The following is a 15,661-nucleotide window of genomic DNA, read 5'->3' as shown; positions in this document are numbered from 1 at the left end:
CCCCTCAGAGGTCACTGGCTGGGGGAGGGGGCTTCGAGACCCAAGTGACAGGCGTCCGTCTGTAAAGCTGGACTCTCCTTTATAGCCGGCTCGTAAGAAAAACACCACTCGGCCAAGCCAGGGGCATCTACTGACTTTTGCCATTTGGGGCACATTCTGGAGGTGAAAACCGGTTTTTCTGAAGTCTTGTCAGGGGCAGGCTTTGTTCAGATTTTGCCTCTTTAGTGGACTGGCTCCCTGAAGGAGCCCCTGTTTACCTGAGGAAGGGGCAATTCACAGAAAGCCTTGGGCATCTCCTCAGTAACTGGTGGGACTTCCTTTGGACTTAGGGGCCCACCCTGTTCCCCACAACCTTCTTCTTCCCTAAAGAAGAGACGTGGAGAAAAAAAAAGGCAAACGACATAGGACTGTAAAGCCAATGAAATCAATGCTAAATCTCTCAAAGCAAATCACAGAGCCTGACAGCTGAGAAGTATTATTTGTTTTTTCGCCTTCCAGATTTCCACCAAGCCTGGTGTTTTAATCATATGTCTTGGGGAGAAGAGACCCATATAAGGGCAATTACAAAGGATAAATGATTAAATGTTAGACCTGACATTTTTATGTGTCAAATATGTTGAAGTGCATTAACCTTTACAGAATTTGCACCCGTACTATATGAGATATATCTTGTATAGCGTCTCAAATATCTGCAATCTGCCCTCACTTAAATCTTACTTACATTCATTTTATTACAATATAAATGGGTTTTAGACATCTTAATAGAGTTTTTTTTACACCATTCTGCAGGTCCTGCTGGAACTGCAGGGAGGCTGAGGGCGGTAGGGTTCCTTGCTGATTTCAAACAGTGCTCCAGCCACCTGCCTGGAGAACCCAAGGAGAGCAGGGATTCTGTGTCGGTTGTTCAAGCCCATGTCTCCGTTTTAGCTCAAAGGGGAGGTGACTTAGAAGGCCAGGGAGTCGGCATCCAACAGCGTGAATCACAGAGACAGAAAACTTTTAATTTTTATGAGTTACAGAAAACACACACGTCCATGGCATTCATTTTAGAAAGAATAAGCAGATCCCATCTGTGGCGCTTCTGCCAATCTGCCCATCGCCCGTCCCATCTGCGGAAGGATACTCACAGCAGATGTCTGCATCTCTCACACCTCTCACTGGGCCTTTCCTTTTCCAAGTCAAAGCTACGCTTGCAGCTGCTCTGGTGTCAGTTCCACGCCTCCTGAACTTCACTCCACTGAAATCTGGTTGGGTATGAGACAGACTCCGGTGGAATGAAGGACAAGAGAAACACATGGACGGTCTGAGGTCTTTTTCTCAGAGGGTGGGCCACGTGTCAAGCCCGGCCTCTGCACGCAGGGTTGTTGCCTGGCCGAAAGCCTTCGGGATCTTTGAATCACAGACTTGGGAGGTGTGGGAGATCTGAGTACTCACACCTTCCCCAGGATCACTTCCTCCCAGAAGCTGCAGAGATCCAGCTCACCAAGATCCCCCTGTGTCTGCAGCACCAAAGATGCTGAGTGGTGGGGATGGCCTGCGGGACTGGGACCCTTGCCGTTTCTTGCCCTGGAAGCAGCCACTCCACACCAGTCCATGTGGAAGCTTCTCTGCGTTTACCTAGATGGATGCTGGTCATCCTCCTCTTTGGTCTGTGTCCCCCTGCGTGGGCCGTAACTGAGCTTGGTCCTGGCTGCAGAAGGCAGGTGTTCTGAAATTGCTTTAGAAGAATCCATCTACTGTGCACTTGCCTACCAAGGCAGAGGGAGGCAGGGGCGGGGGCGTTGCCCTCCAGAACACACTGTCCAGAAAGCGTGAACAGCACTTGGCAGGCCCATCTGCGGGTGCGAAATGGGAGGAAGAACGGCCGGCTGGAGCCAGGCACCCTCATCGGGGCTGGGGCAGGAGGGCACATGAGGGTGAGCCTTCTTTTTTTTTTTTCTGTACGCGGGCCTCTCACTGCTGTGGCCTCTCCCGTTGCGGAGCACAGGCTCCGGACGCGCAGGCTCAGTGGCCATGGCTCACGGGCCTAGCCGCTCCGTGACATGTGGGATCTTCCCCGACCGGGGCACGGACCCGTGTCCCCTGCATCGGCAGGCGGACTCTCAACCACTGCGCCACCAGGGAAGCCCTTTCCGTTTTTCTTTTTGTTTGTTTGTTTTTGTTTCTTTTTTTGAGGGTGAGCCTTCTTGCTCTCACTCCTACAGACTCATCTAGGATGGCCACTTTCCGGGGGCCCCCCATGCTTTCCTAAACCTTCCTGGAAATGGCACCAGTACATCTTCTCGGGGCTTGGGGATGGGGAATGTGGAGAGGGAGGCCATAACCTGGATTTCAGAGACTGATAAACAGAGAGGATGGAAACCCTCTGAGAGCTCTCTGTCCTCCTACAAAGAGATGCCATCCACCCGTTGCTATGTAGTTACTGCCCCTCCCCTTCCTCGCTGTGTTCAGACGTGCCCTGGGCTCAGTGTAAGACCCATAAAAGGCTGTTCTCAGCACCGACTTGCTGACTGGGTGAGTTAGGGCAGATCCACCCTGTTGTTTGGAATACTTTCTTCCCGGGGCTTGTTCTGGCCCGATGCAGGGAGGCAGCGGCTTGTAACGTGGCTCCCCACCCCCATCCAACCCCCTGGGCGTTGGGCATCTCAGAAAAGGCTCTTCAACAAGGGCTCGGGGTTCCAGCCATTGCTGAGGCAGAGCCCCACTTTCCTTGGTCAGGGCGAACACAGGGTGTGCTCTGGGCAGGGAACTGGGTACCGGGAGGAAGGAGGCTGGCCCATCCTCTCCCATCAGCCTTCTTCGTAAGTACGCGTGGCTCTCAATCATGAGAGAGAAATGTGCCCCACTTGTGAATGATCTAGATGATATGGTCTCCCTGCACTGTCTTTGAACCATTTCATAGTTAAAGGAAGACAGAGACCAACCTGTTTGGCTCTGATAAATGATGGCAGGCGATGATGGGAGGAAATAGCTCTGGGATGGAAGGATTCTTTGCTTTCTCTCTGGATTTCAGCCCAAATCAGAGAGCACAAGGGACAATTCCTCTCCCTCCAGACCTCCTTTACCCCACTCTTACCCCTCCCAACATGTACCGTCCACCAGATTCTTCAAATCCTCAATCGGAGTGTGCAGAGAGCATCACCCTCATATGGGATCCTTAACCTCCAGGGTGGATACTCCAGTGATGGCAGAGTCTGTAAAAGCACTTTAACTGTGAAAGGCCGTGCAAATAGGAGGTAGCACTGATATTAGAGAGCCCAGAAAAGGCAGGCCCTTCCCTTATCACCCTCCCCTCACCCTACAGACCTGCAGCTGCAACATGACAGACAGGAAAGGATGAGCTGAAACCTGTATCAGGAACCTTGACCCACTGTGGACCCCATACCTCAAGTTCAAGATTCTTCTGCCCAATATGCCTTCGCCAACTTGATGTCCCAGTGACCTTTGCCTTGGCCACTTGCATTGTGGGGTTTGTTTGGAGAAGCAAACCACACATGTATTTGGCTATAGAGTAAGTTCATCCCCTGACTGCCCTCCTGTGCTGCCCAACCGCCTTCAGGACTGTGCCTTAAATGACTTCCTAATAAAACCAACTTGGACATGAGAACCAAAGAACGGAACCCAGGTCCTGAATCTCCTGTTAGGGCTGCACCCTCTAGCCCAGGACTGAAAAGCCAGTCAGCCCCCTGTTCCTCTCATTGGGTAAATTTTCACGAAACCAGACAGAACTGCAATCAGGGTACTTAACTGATTAGCTCCCACCTCACCACACCAGTTCCGATTATCAGGGAGATTTATTGCCTGGGATCCCTGGCAGTCTCTGAGAGAACATGGAACTGACTGGGGATTTGGTGAACATACAGCAGGTTCAGTTCTTTTAGCCTTGGGGGAGGTTGATAACCAACTTCCAGTGGCTGTGGCTTTTTCCACAGCTCACTCTCTTCTCTTTTTGCCCAATGATTCTCTTAATGGAGCCTCTTGGCTTTGGTTTTCCAATGCCCCCCACCCCCCAATCCAGAGATTTCAGACTCACCTGTCAGTATGAGTGTCTGTACCTTCAGGTAACAGGGCCTCCTCTGAGCTTGATTCAAAACAATACATAGATTTTTTTCATCAGATAATTCAGAACAAAGGGATGGCTGGAGATTCGTGCGCATGAGAGGAAGAAAAGGAATTCCAAGTCTTGGAATGTTCTTTCACTCCTAAGTTTTGAGGACCGGGAATAAGAAACGAGGAGCACTTACTGTATAAAGTGTCCAGCTGAGCAGGCCCCTGCAGAACAGAAATGGGTCCTGAGTGAGGGCAGGTGGGGGCCAGTCCTGAACAGTCACTTTACCTTTAATTAAAAAAGCATATGAAAGCAGAGGATAGGGGAGATGGAGGAGAGGGGAGCAAATTCAGCCAGAAAGAAAGAGTTTGGAGTACGGTGGGGCTCAGTTGAACTTTCAGCACAGACAATAAAAGAGAGAGAAGCCGGTTTTTCCAAGGCAAAGGTGAAGAAGTAGGACTCAGCCCCTTTCAAGGAGGTGGTGCTAGTTCCACACTTTATTTATGCACCTCTCCGCCAAGCTTCGGGTTACCTGCCGAGCCCGCCCAATGCGGAGAGGCCTGGGCCGCTGGCTCCGCCTCTCAGCACCCACACCCCTGGGGGCCAGGAATGGCGAGGCCCTTCTGCACCTAACCTCGCTTTCTTACTGTTCTGTAAACACCAGAAAAAGGAGGGGAGGTCTCTATCCTTGGAGAGACTCAGGTGATCTGAGCGCTGTTCCTGGCCTCCCAGAAACCTGGGGAAGGAAGAAAGGGAATCTCAGATCTTATCCCGGCTAGGAGGGGCTGTGTGTGTGTGTGTGTGTGTGTGTGTGTGTGTGTGTGTGTGTGCGCGCGCGCGCGCGTACGTGCGCGCAGGTAGTGGAACTGGATGGCCTCTGGAGCTTTTAGCCGTACTCCCGGGTCCTAGCTCTACGCAGTGCACATCAGGAATCCAGCAGAGATCCGCCACCCCATCCAGGGACCCTTGGGTCCGAGGAGAGGCCCAGCTAGTGGGTTATCCTGGCATTTAGTACAGAGTGAGTTTGCTGCGCTCCTCGTGAAGAGTAAGAGGCTTTTATAATCCAAGAGGCTTTCAGACCCTCTTCTCTTTCATTCCAGGGGGTGGGGAAAAACACTACCCTGTGTGAGAGGAAGTTGGGAAGAGACAACAGGAATTGGAGAAAGAGCCAGACAACTCATTAGGAACATTAAGGAGGTTGGTCTATCAACCACTGATTATTTTAATTCCCCTTCCCCCTCTCCTCCCCATCTCCTTCTTCCCTCTCCCCATTTCTCCCTCTTGCCACACCGGGAGGGCAACGGCACTTGAAGTCTCCTCAGATGTGGTGTATTTTGCCGAGACTCCTAGCTTGACTTCCATGTGCTCTTAAGGCAGATCTCCTGGTGCTCAGGGAAAGTAGATTCCTCCCCCCCTCCCAGGAAAGGAGGGGAATTAAAGAACCCAATTTATAGGATATCGCGGGGCTGTGCTGTCCCACAGCGCTTCGTAGAACACAAATTCTCTCTCTGCTCAAAATCTCTTCAGACATCAACCAATCCAAACTTCTTACCGAACAGATGGGAAAACTGAGGCTCTAAGAGGAGAATTTCTGTCTCAAGTTCATGCAGCCAGTGTAGGGTTAAGATTCAAATATACCTGGATCTCCTGGCTTCCATTAAAGGGCTCTTTACAGCAGACACTCCGTGATTGCCTTCCCCAGTTCTGGAGGGCCTTGCGTCTGCCTGGAGCATTCTGCACTCTTTCTGGAAGAAGAAAAGGTTCCACTGGGGCTGATGGGAGGGAGATTTTACAGGTGAGAGCTTTTTTAAGTCTATGGACTCCTCCCCCAGACCATCAGGGCACATCATTTCCCTGACATCTGGACTCAGTTTGCCTTATCACAGCCTCAGCTCTTCCATTTCCCAACCAGTAATGTAGACTGAGAAGTAGAGATGACCAAGATGAGCCACACTTGTGGAGTAGAGACCCCGTGCCCTTGTCCATCCCTCCCTCCCTGTATTTCATTCATTCACTCTCTGTGCCCTTGTCCATACCCCCCATTTCATTCATTCACTCTCTGTGTCCTTGTCCATCCCTCCCTCCCTGTATTTCATTCATTCACTCTCTGTGCCCTTGTCCATCCCCGCCATTTCATTCATTCACTCTTTGTGTCCTTGTCCATCCCTCCCTCTCTCTATTTCATTCATTCACTCTCTCCCTCACTGCCTCACTCCACGATGGCATCAACTCTGTAGCAGGTGAGTGAGGGACTGTGCTTACCCTTGAGGAACTCCCAACTTAGTTACACATGTACATGGACAGACAGAAAAAACAGGCCAATGAGAAAAACACGATGAATACCCCCCAAAATGAAGCTGCCAACTTTTGTCTATGAGATTCAGGGAAGGTCCCATAGAGAAGGGGACACCCGAGCTGACTCTGAAAAGATGAGGAGGGGACAGGAAGTTGGTAAGGACCTGGCTTGAATGAAAGACCTGAGGAAGGAGCCCTCGACCTCTAGTTCAGAAGCTCACCCCACTCCCAGGTAGGACTAGAGGTAGGTGGCTCGCTGCTGGCCCCAAAATGTGGGGTGAAGGGAAGGGAACGAGGGGTACCGAGGGCAGAAAATAGGCACAAATCCTGCTGGTCAGATTCTTTCCCCTCCAGGGGTCATCTTAGATCTCTGAATTTGTTCAGCAAAATGGGAACAAATTATAGCCCAGCTGACATGGCCGGGAAAGTCTCACCTGCCCTTTATTAGTAGTAGTAGTATCTACCTTCCCCTCAACTTGATTCACAAGGGTCCAGGAGGATGCTCTGTGGACTGGCTGGACACTGGTTTGTATGGCGGGTCAACAAGGGGGTGGGAAGCACATCAGGGTGGCTTTGCTGAAAGCCTCCTGTCTCCCCACCCCTGGGTCTGGCTCTTTGTTCCAAAGTCAGCTTGAGAGGTGAAAGCCCTAGGAGTCCTCCTTGCCCCCAGACTTCTAGGTCCGCGCCTCTAAGAGGCTTTCCCCAGACTCTTTCAAGGGTTGCCGCCCTGCCTGCCTGCCTGCCTGCGAGTGTGTGCTTGTGGGCAGAGGAGAACGGACTGGGGAGGGCAGGGCTATTGGGCTGGGAGCAAGGGGCTCCCATCTCCACTCAGGAGCTGGCCATTCTAGCGGGATTTGCTCATTTTCTCCAACTGAGCTGCACATTTTGGTTTGACTGTGTATCCCTGATCTTGACTCCTTCTCCCCTCACCATGCCTGAGTCAGGCTGCTGTGCTGTGGAGGATCTTTGGTCCACACATGCCTCTCTGGGTCCTGGAAACCCACGAAAATTCCCTCTGCTCTGACCTCCAGCCCCTTAACTGACGGTCACCTCTTTATTTCTGAAGAAACAGGCAAAAGACTGCAAAGTCTCCCAAATGTTCTAGTACCTGATTCAATTAGATTCTGGTTACAAGCTCATCGAAGTTTGCAGCTGTACCTCCACACCTTGCGCTGTGCCTGAGGTCTTCCTTTGAAGGTCTGGAATCAGCTGCAATTCTTTCTACTGGGGAGGGACAGCAGAGGAGCTTCCAAAGAGCCCTGTTGTACAACATTTGGAGCGGGCTGGCCTCTTGGAGTGAAACACAAAGAGACGGCTTATTCCCAGGAACCTGCTGGGGACATCAGTGCCTATGCCTGGGGGACGGGGAAGGCCCCCTTGGGCTGCCTGCGGACTGGAGCTTTCATTACCAGCTTTCCACTGGTCCTGGGCCTCCACTCTACATATTGAAGAGTCAGGAGGACCTCTTCCTGAGAAGTTTCTCAGGGCCCAAAGTCAGGAGGAATGCATGCTAAGTCATCTGCCTCTACCGAGTTCTGTACTTTGGCCCAGAAAGTAACCGCACACATGTAGGGTAGGGAAGATGTGATTCAGCAGCAACATAAGTAGAAAACAAAACAAAACAAAAAACTTAGGATTTGAGCTTATGGTAAGCTTTAGGGGACTCAATGTTTTGATATGGCTGCCCAAAGGGGAAACTCTATCTTTGGTTGTATTATTAGAAATATGAGACCAGAAACAAGGGAGGTGATATTCCTACTCTGTACTGCTCAGATTATACTTGGTTTACTATGTTTGGTTATGGGCTCCACATTTTAAGAGGGGTCAAAACAAGTCTGAAAGTGAGAAAAAAATGATCAGAATGGTGAGAGGACTTGAACATAGATCACTCTGACAAAGGATTAAGAGACAGGGGCTGATTAGTCTGCAGAAGCAATTACTGGGGAGTAGAGGGAGGGATATGATAGATGTTTTCATCAATACATGAAGGTGTGCCATGTAAAAGAGGTTTATATTTGTTCCTAGTGGTCTCATGGGATGGAATGAGGGGTAACTTCTTTTCCTATCCCCTGTTCCCTATAGAAGTAGCTTCTTAGAAATAGACCACAAAGGACACAGGCAGGCAGCAAAAGAAACCTGATGGTTCTGGAGTCCATAGAGCCCCTCAGAGAGGATAAACGCTCACCCCAGAGTGGAAAGACTAGGCATGCTTTCTGCATACACCCACCGGGTGGTACAGAACACCTGTCTGAACAGGTGGAGCCAAAGCCCTAAACCCAAGTCAATAAATCAAATGGAGGCCCCTTCCTGCCCTCGTGAATACACCTTCCCTCCCGCTTCATGGTATCTCCTTAGTTGACTTGCCTGGTGCAAGTGTTGTGCCCTCAGAAGTTGAGTTTGGGGTTGCTTTTCACTAGCCAGCCCTTTGTACATTGACTGTTTCCCGACACCACATCCCCACTCTGCACATACGATCCTGCGATCAGTGCACACCTCTATAATACATTACCTTATAGGTATTGATTTCTTGTCTTTCTGTCTCTCTAGACCTTGAACCTCTTTAAAGAAAGCCAGCACCTAGAAGTTCCTGGCTTGTGGTAAGTGCTCAGTAAACATTTGTTGACTGGGTGAAGGTGAGGAGAGGCCTGAACTGGGAATTCTGACCCTCTGTTACTGAGCAGACTTGAGGTCTGGGGCTAACACCACCGCCTCCAACTCCCCTGGCCCCATTACACTCCAATATGGATCAGAACTGTTCCAGAGTTTCAGGACCTGCCACCAGATGTTTTTCTGCTCTGGGAGATCTGACGGCTTGTTGTTCACTCGTCTATTTCTGGGCTGGGGCTGGAGACCCCTCATTCCTGAGGTGGGCACATTCTCTGGAAGCTGTAGAGGCAGCAAGGCGGGCTGAAGCCGGCCCTGTTGTGGGTCTCCTCTCCCAGGCCCCTCCCTCCCAAGGCCTAACCTAGTCCTTCAGGTGAGAGAAACAACTTCGAAGCCTGCCCACATGCCCCTCCTGGACAGAAGAGAGATCCCAGGGGACATTATGGTACATGAAAGCAAAATCATTGGTCTTTAGCACATTTGTCACTCTGGACATTTCCTACAGTTATTGCCTCCAAAAAAAAGTCTCTCCAACTTGCTTGGAGGTTTTCTGGGTTGGGGAACTTCCATTTCCATGGAGAATGGTTGTTTGAGATTTTATTTTTCTACATCAACATCTGAATACCACTTTAGGAAAGCAGAGGGGTGGGGGAGCATTCTTAATAGAAGAGGCTTTGAAAAGCTGAAGCAGTTCATGTTATTTGACATCAAGAGCAGAATCAAAAAACACTGAGCTAGAGATAGCTTGCACCTTCCTCTGTCCTCTCCTCTGGCCCTCATCATTTGGAGAACTAGAGGGTTTGGAGAACTCAGAGGAGAGACAGGTGTCATTTGTTCACTGATAACTTCACTCAACCTTTCTTGTGCACCTACTATGTGCCAGATACTCTATCAGATGCTGGAGATCAATGGATGGCTAAGATTGAGCCCCTGGACACAAAGACTTTACAGTGCAGTGAGGGAGCCAGTGTGGTGACATGGGCTACAAGAGGGAGGGGCAAGGACAGTAGCCCCTGTGCTAGCTAGCACTGTAGCAGCCAAGAGGGAGGAGCCTCTGTCCCTGCCTTGTATATCAGTGAGGCTTCACGGAAGAGGTTCTACCCAAATGAGCTCAGAAATATAAGAGAAAATGTGCCAACTGGAGGAAAGAGATAATTTGGTGTGGGGACTCCTTGGGGTGGCAGGGCTGAGCAGGGGTGGGCAGGTTGCCTTCTTCCTAAAGAAAAAGATAAAAAAGTGCAAGCTCTACCCTGGGTCACTGCCCAGACAGCAGGTTTACTACCTGGGGGATCTGGAGTGAAGTATGGAAGGGGATTGAAAGAGCCCACGCTGCCTAGGAGGAAAAAAAAATCTAGCCAAACTTCATCAGCACCTCTGCAAGGTGGACCTACACAGATAATCAAGTTTGGCAATCTCTGTTGGCTGCCTCACCGCGTGTTTCTGTGTGTTTCATGAGATGCCAGTTAGAATTTGCTAAATAAAGAGGGAAGATCAGCAGTAGAGGGGCGAGTTTTAATGGGGAGAAACTGACTGGTGAGCTGGTAAAGGGAGACAGATAGACTTGAGGCCACCAGAATGCTTAGCTCGGCACCAGGTAGGGTTGGCCTGCACATGCGTGTCTGTGCCCACGTGTGCACGTGTACCTGAAGGTAATTACAGCATCAGGGCATTTTAGCCCAGTTTACCTGCTAGTCACAGAAAAGCGATTAGGTGGGCAAAATGAATGAGGTAGAAAAAGAGGCGGAGCATTGGACAGTTGCAAAACTTTTCTGTGAAAGGTTCCAACCCTTGCTGAGTTGTTGGAGGGGGAAATAAGCCAAGTTTGGGTCTCTCTTCTACCTGCCACTCTTAGAAGAAATAATTGGAAACCAAACCTTCAGGTGGGGAGTCGTTTTGCGGCTCGGAGCACAAGTCTCTGCTCTCAGATGCTGGCGGGCGCCAGCTCATCCGTCAGGCATAGTCCTGGAGAAGCGGCGCTGGTACTGAGTTCAGCAGTTCTGAGCAACAGAACAATAAACCAGTCCGGGAGCCCTGTTGCTTCAGCGGAGTGGGGTAATCCTACAATTTAATAAGCAGGAACACGCAGCAGGACTGAAGCAAATTGTTTGGAGGTGATGAGATTGCAGCACCTTGCTGGGCCAGAGAGAAGCCTGAGAGAAGGAGTTTGGGGTTTGTCATGCTGGAGTGGGGGATGGGATGAGGGCAAGCTGAGGAAGAATTTGGCCAGAGCTTTACCGGTAACCCTGGGATTCACATTCCAAAGGCTAGGAGGATGGATGACCTAAGTCTATTCAGCATCGTTTGAAACTCAGGATGGGGTGGAGGGCTCACTCTTACTGAAGTGGGGCTGAACCAGGTGTTAGGCAGTGAGACCCCCTCTGGGTTGGGCAGAGGGGTCAGACTCCATTCATTGCTAATGGTGCCATTTAGTCAAGTCGCAAGTCACTCTGTTTCCTCATCTGTAAAATGGGCATAATAGTGATGCCTGGATAATGCATGGGTATATTCTCCTAAAACTGTGAAGGCTTTCAGAATCATGATGAATGTTTATCACACCTGAGATTCCAAAATGTTAAAATGCAGAGTTTTATGGACTCGAGTTGCTAGGTAATCCTGTTTTTGGGTTCTGTGTTTGGCACTGAGGACCTGGCTGGTATTCCCCAGTTTTCCTCAACCCAACCCAGAAATGTACTGCAGCTGTGAGAGCCAATTGTTAACATTTCAGGAAATAGTTTCCCATCTGGTTGTTAAATGTGTTGGTAGCTTGAAATCAGCCACTGTGGAGGTACTTATACCATGCTACAAATCAGGGTCCTCCTGAGAGTTTGTTGTTAAGCATTTACGAGCACACCTCAGATGTCATCTTTCCCTCTTCACTGGTTTTCCACGTTGCTTCCCTAGGGCCGGCTTCCCTGCCTGTTTTTCTCCTCAGCAACACTGAGCACATTGGAGCAGGGATGCTGAGGGCCCTGAGGGGGGCCTGGTTCTGGTCCTGCAACCCAGGCTCCAGTCCCACTGGGCTGCTTCCTGTTTCCAGTAGATGCTATCCACATCATTCACATTTTTTTTTAACTCTGTGTGTGTGTTTTTTTTTTTTTTAGGGTGTATAAGGTTTTGTTTTGGTTTTTTATTGGGGTATAGTTGCTTTACAATGTTGTGTTAGTTTCTGCTATACAACGAAGTGAGTCAGCTATATATATACATATATCCCCTCCTTCTTGGACCTCCCATGTCACCCATCTAGGTCACCACAGAGCACCTAGCTGAGCTCCCTGTGCTATACAGCAGGTTCCCACTAGCTAGCTATTCTACACATAGTCGTGTATATATGTCAATCCCAATCTCCCAGTTTATCCCACCCCCTCCTTCCCCCACACCCCACGCCGGGTCCACACATCCGTTCTCTACAACTGCATCTCTATTCCTGCCCTGCAAATAGGTTCATCTCTGTGCTTTTGATTACACTCTTCTCTCCATGAACGACTCTCTTATGATGGTTATGCCAGGCTTTCCTATAATACTCGTGGCACAGACATTTTACAGATATGGAAACTGAGGTTAAGTTGTATGAGGTAACTTAACTAGGAAGTGTTAGGATTGAGATTTGAGAAGAGATTTTTCCTGACTCCTTGGGCCAGGGCTTTTGCCATTACTCTTCCCATCACATTTTCATACCTGTAGTCATTTTCCTCGTCCCCACGGAACCCAGCACAATGCCCTGCACAGTGTCAGGGTTTAATTCCTGCATGATGAATTGACTAAAACTTCACTTCCTCTCAGTCATGTATTTTTTGTGACAAAAATGAGGTGGGGATTAGGGAGGAATCATAGCATGATATTACTTCTACAAAATCAACCTTGTCTTCAGCAAAGCCCTGAGGATATTTTCCCCCAGTAGGTACTTGGCTAGATGTTCCCTTCAGAGTGAAGCCTGGAGTCTGTGTGAAGGCAGTTGAAAGGGTTTCAACAGAAATGGACATGTCTGTGGACTTTCAGCAGAAGAATATTATTTAACAAAATGTGCAGGTATGATATTGCATGTGTCAGACCTTCCAAGCTTTAGTAAAGTTTTTCTGCCTCTTGTTCGTGTTGTAGCCAAGACAACAATTGAACATTTCCCTTAAATCTGAGGATGGGGGATCCACGTGAGAATGAAAAATGGACAAGTAAATGGGCTTTTGGCAATGAATAAGAGATGCTTCACCGCGATGAAGAGCGGCCCCCGCTTGCCACAACTCGAGAAAGCCCTCGCACAGAAACGAAGATGCAACACAGCAAAAATAAATAAATAAATTAATAAACTAGTACCCCCAACATCTAAAAAAAAAAAGAGAGATGCTTCCAAAGGTTTTCGTTGTAGATTTCATTTATTTATTTATTTATTTATAAGTGTTCCTTTCATCCCCACCTCAAGAAAAAACATAATAAAAGTAGGGAATGGTAACAATTTAACAATGAGAGTTTCCTATTTCTCCATATGCTTAGTGCCTAATTCTATTTGGGCTTGGAGATATGCATCCATTCTTATTTCTCAACCAGTTTCAAAGGAAATAAGAGACACCTCCATACTCCTGTCTTTTCTGAACCGTAAGAGAGTCAATGCCACACAGTGGTCAAGAGGCACCAGTTGGGTTGTCCTCTGATGGCAAGTCAAGAGCTAAGTGTATCTACTTTCCCATGAAGGTTCTGCCAGGTCGATGGTCAGTGAAATTATAGGTTTACCTCTGGCCAATGTTTTGAAGAACCGCGGTGTTCCTATTCTTTTCCAGCTAAGCTCTGATGTGTGCAGACTCCCTGTAATTATGGTATAATTGGATTTAACTATAGAGGTAGAATTAGTTTTCAACCAAGTCCCCCTCAAATAATTTGTTGCTTATTAGAAAAAAAGGGTAATCGTACTGGCTTTAGTGGCATGTATGGTTCCCCCCAACTCCCCAAGGGAGAAGAGAATTGCGGTATGAGCAATTTAGTGGGGTTGGTTGAATCACAGCACCCTTGTATCCTAGCTCTGAACATTCCAGAAGGTTCATTTCCTCTAAAAAAGAAATCAGAGGTGAGGTCTTCCTAGGGTCCCAAAGGGAAATGTTTCAATCTTTCTCACTCCTGTGGTGAGGAGATTATTCTCAACTTCCAGAATTGATAAACTGGAGGGGCGAAGGGGTGTATGGATTGAACCTGAGAATGGGTTAGGGCCACAGATGTAAATTAAGTGGTTTCACATAAAATTCCGGATTTCAGCTTCCCCTTAAAAAAAAAAAAAAATCTTTCAATCCTGGGCCGGAAGTTCTTCATTACGACATTCTGCTGGACCTTGAATCTCAGGTCCTTTCAAGAAGGCAATGAGTTTATCACTTGCCTTCCAGCCCTCCTCACTCATTTACTTAAATGTCTTGACTGTTGGCATTTGAATGATTTGTATCCTTGGGTCCCTCTCTGTCTCTCTGTCAATTTGCACCCTCCCACCCCACTATCTCTCAGTAATATGAACTCATCTTTTATTGAAGGCAGTGTGATGTAGTGCAAAGAAGAAGGTCTTCTGAGTCAGAGAAACTTATTTAAATCCCGGCTCCCTTGCTCACTAACTGTGTTACTTGGGATGAATAGCTTTACATTTCTGATCACTGTTTCCAGATCTGAGACTTAGCTAATACCACATCACAGACTGGTGTGAGCCCCAGCACAGTCCTTGGCACATGGTGAATGGTCAATAAATATTAGTTTCCCATGTTCTCATTCTGCCCTAAATGGAAGCAGTGAAGAATATTGGTATCAGCCAATGTCACAGACTCCATACACTGAAAGGCAACTGGGGACATTGTCTTGTTTACTTCTCAGCCTCCAACTTAGCTCTCACACAAAGGTGAAACACAGAGAGAGGTAAACCCCCTTGCTCAAGGTTACTCAGTGAATAACAAATAAGCCCAAGTGTCCTGGGCTCTCAGCCGAGGGTTCATTTCACTCAGGACAGCCTCCCAGACCCACACACAGATTCTTTCCAGCAGAATTGAAGATGGAGTGAGTGTGGGATTTCTGTTGCTTGGGGCCCGAGGAAACGTTTGCAGACAATGAGTGGTTTGAATGTCTGGAAAGAAGCATCAGGGAGTGATCTGAATTAATCATGCTATTGTTGCAAGATATAACCAGGGTGTTCATAAGCTCTGCTTTGCCACTTCACTCTTTAATGAGGCAGGTTGCCTTACCTTCCTTTTGAGGTGACTGTGCAATAAAGGTGTACCATCTAGGTCAGCACCTTAACTCAGCATTTCTGGCTGAGTCTTAAAGTGAAGTAAAATAATATTAAATAGCTGACCCAGGCTCTTCTCCCTCCCATCACCGGGATCCCTTATGGACTACGTGGCCATCAGATATGTGTCTTCACTTGCAAATGGCTCCAGGGATATGGTTAAGTTGAGACCAGGTAGGGTCTCGGACAATAATGTCACCTTCTCATAAGGTGATTCAAACTGCCTGAGGTCTGGAAGTTAGAAGACCAGGATTCCAGCTGCCCACCTGCTACTAAGGAGCTGTGTGACCCTGGACAAGTCATTTCACATCTGTGGATCTTAGTTTTCTCATTTGTCAAGAGATGGGGCTGGAGAAGACAGACTCTAACGCTCCTTCCAGCTCCAACAGTCTTAGATGATTATTAATGTAGAGCTTAACTCTTCAGAAGGTTGCAGGTAGACTTTGGAAAGGACCCAAATCAAGTTGCTG

At 48.5% G+C, this 15,661-nt stretch overlaps 2 long non-coding RNA genes across 4 annotated transcripts; one reads left to right on the top strand and one right to left on the bottom strand.

The window, feature by feature from the left end:
- Positions 1-987: 987 nt before the first annotated feature.
- LOC132509513 (uncharacterized) lies at positions 988-5,783 on the bottom strand. Of its 2 annotated transcripts, XR_009537042.1 has the most exons (4): positions 5,687-5,783; positions 4,245-4,336; positions 4,034-4,081; positions 988-1,244 (listed from the first exon to the last, which is right to left on the bottom strand). It is a non-coding gene; the product is annotated as an uncharacterized LOC132509513 (long non-coding RNA). The 2 variants fall into 2 exon arrangements; XR_009537041.1 differs by lacking the exon at positions 5,687-5,783 and having other exon boundaries at positions 4,245-4,864.
- On the top strand, positions 4,869-13,320 carry LOC132509503 (uncharacterized). 2 transcript variants are annotated; one of them, XR_009537039.1, is made up of 4 exons: positions 4,869-5,249; positions 6,438-6,587; positions 8,891-8,940; positions 13,043-13,320. It is a non-coding gene; the product is annotated as an uncharacterized LOC132509503 (long non-coding RNA). The 2 variants fall into 2 exon arrangements; XR_009537040.1 differs by lacking the exon at positions 6,438-6,587 and having other exon boundaries at positions 4,869-5,245; positions 13,043-13,317.
- The last annotated feature ends 2,341 nt before the right edge of the window (positions 13,321-15,661 follow it).

This window comes from Lagenorhynchus albirostris, chromosome 2 (assembly GCF_949774975.1).
Source record: "Lagenorhynchus albirostris chromosome 2, mLagAlb1.1, whole genome shotgun sequence".
Taxonomy (NCBI): Eukaryota; Metazoa; Chordata; class Mammalia; order Artiodactyla; family Delphinidae; genus Lagenorhynchus; species Lagenorhynchus albirostris.
Note: the sequence above shows the minus strand (reverse complement) of the source record. Positions and strands in the feature narration are given on the sequence as shown.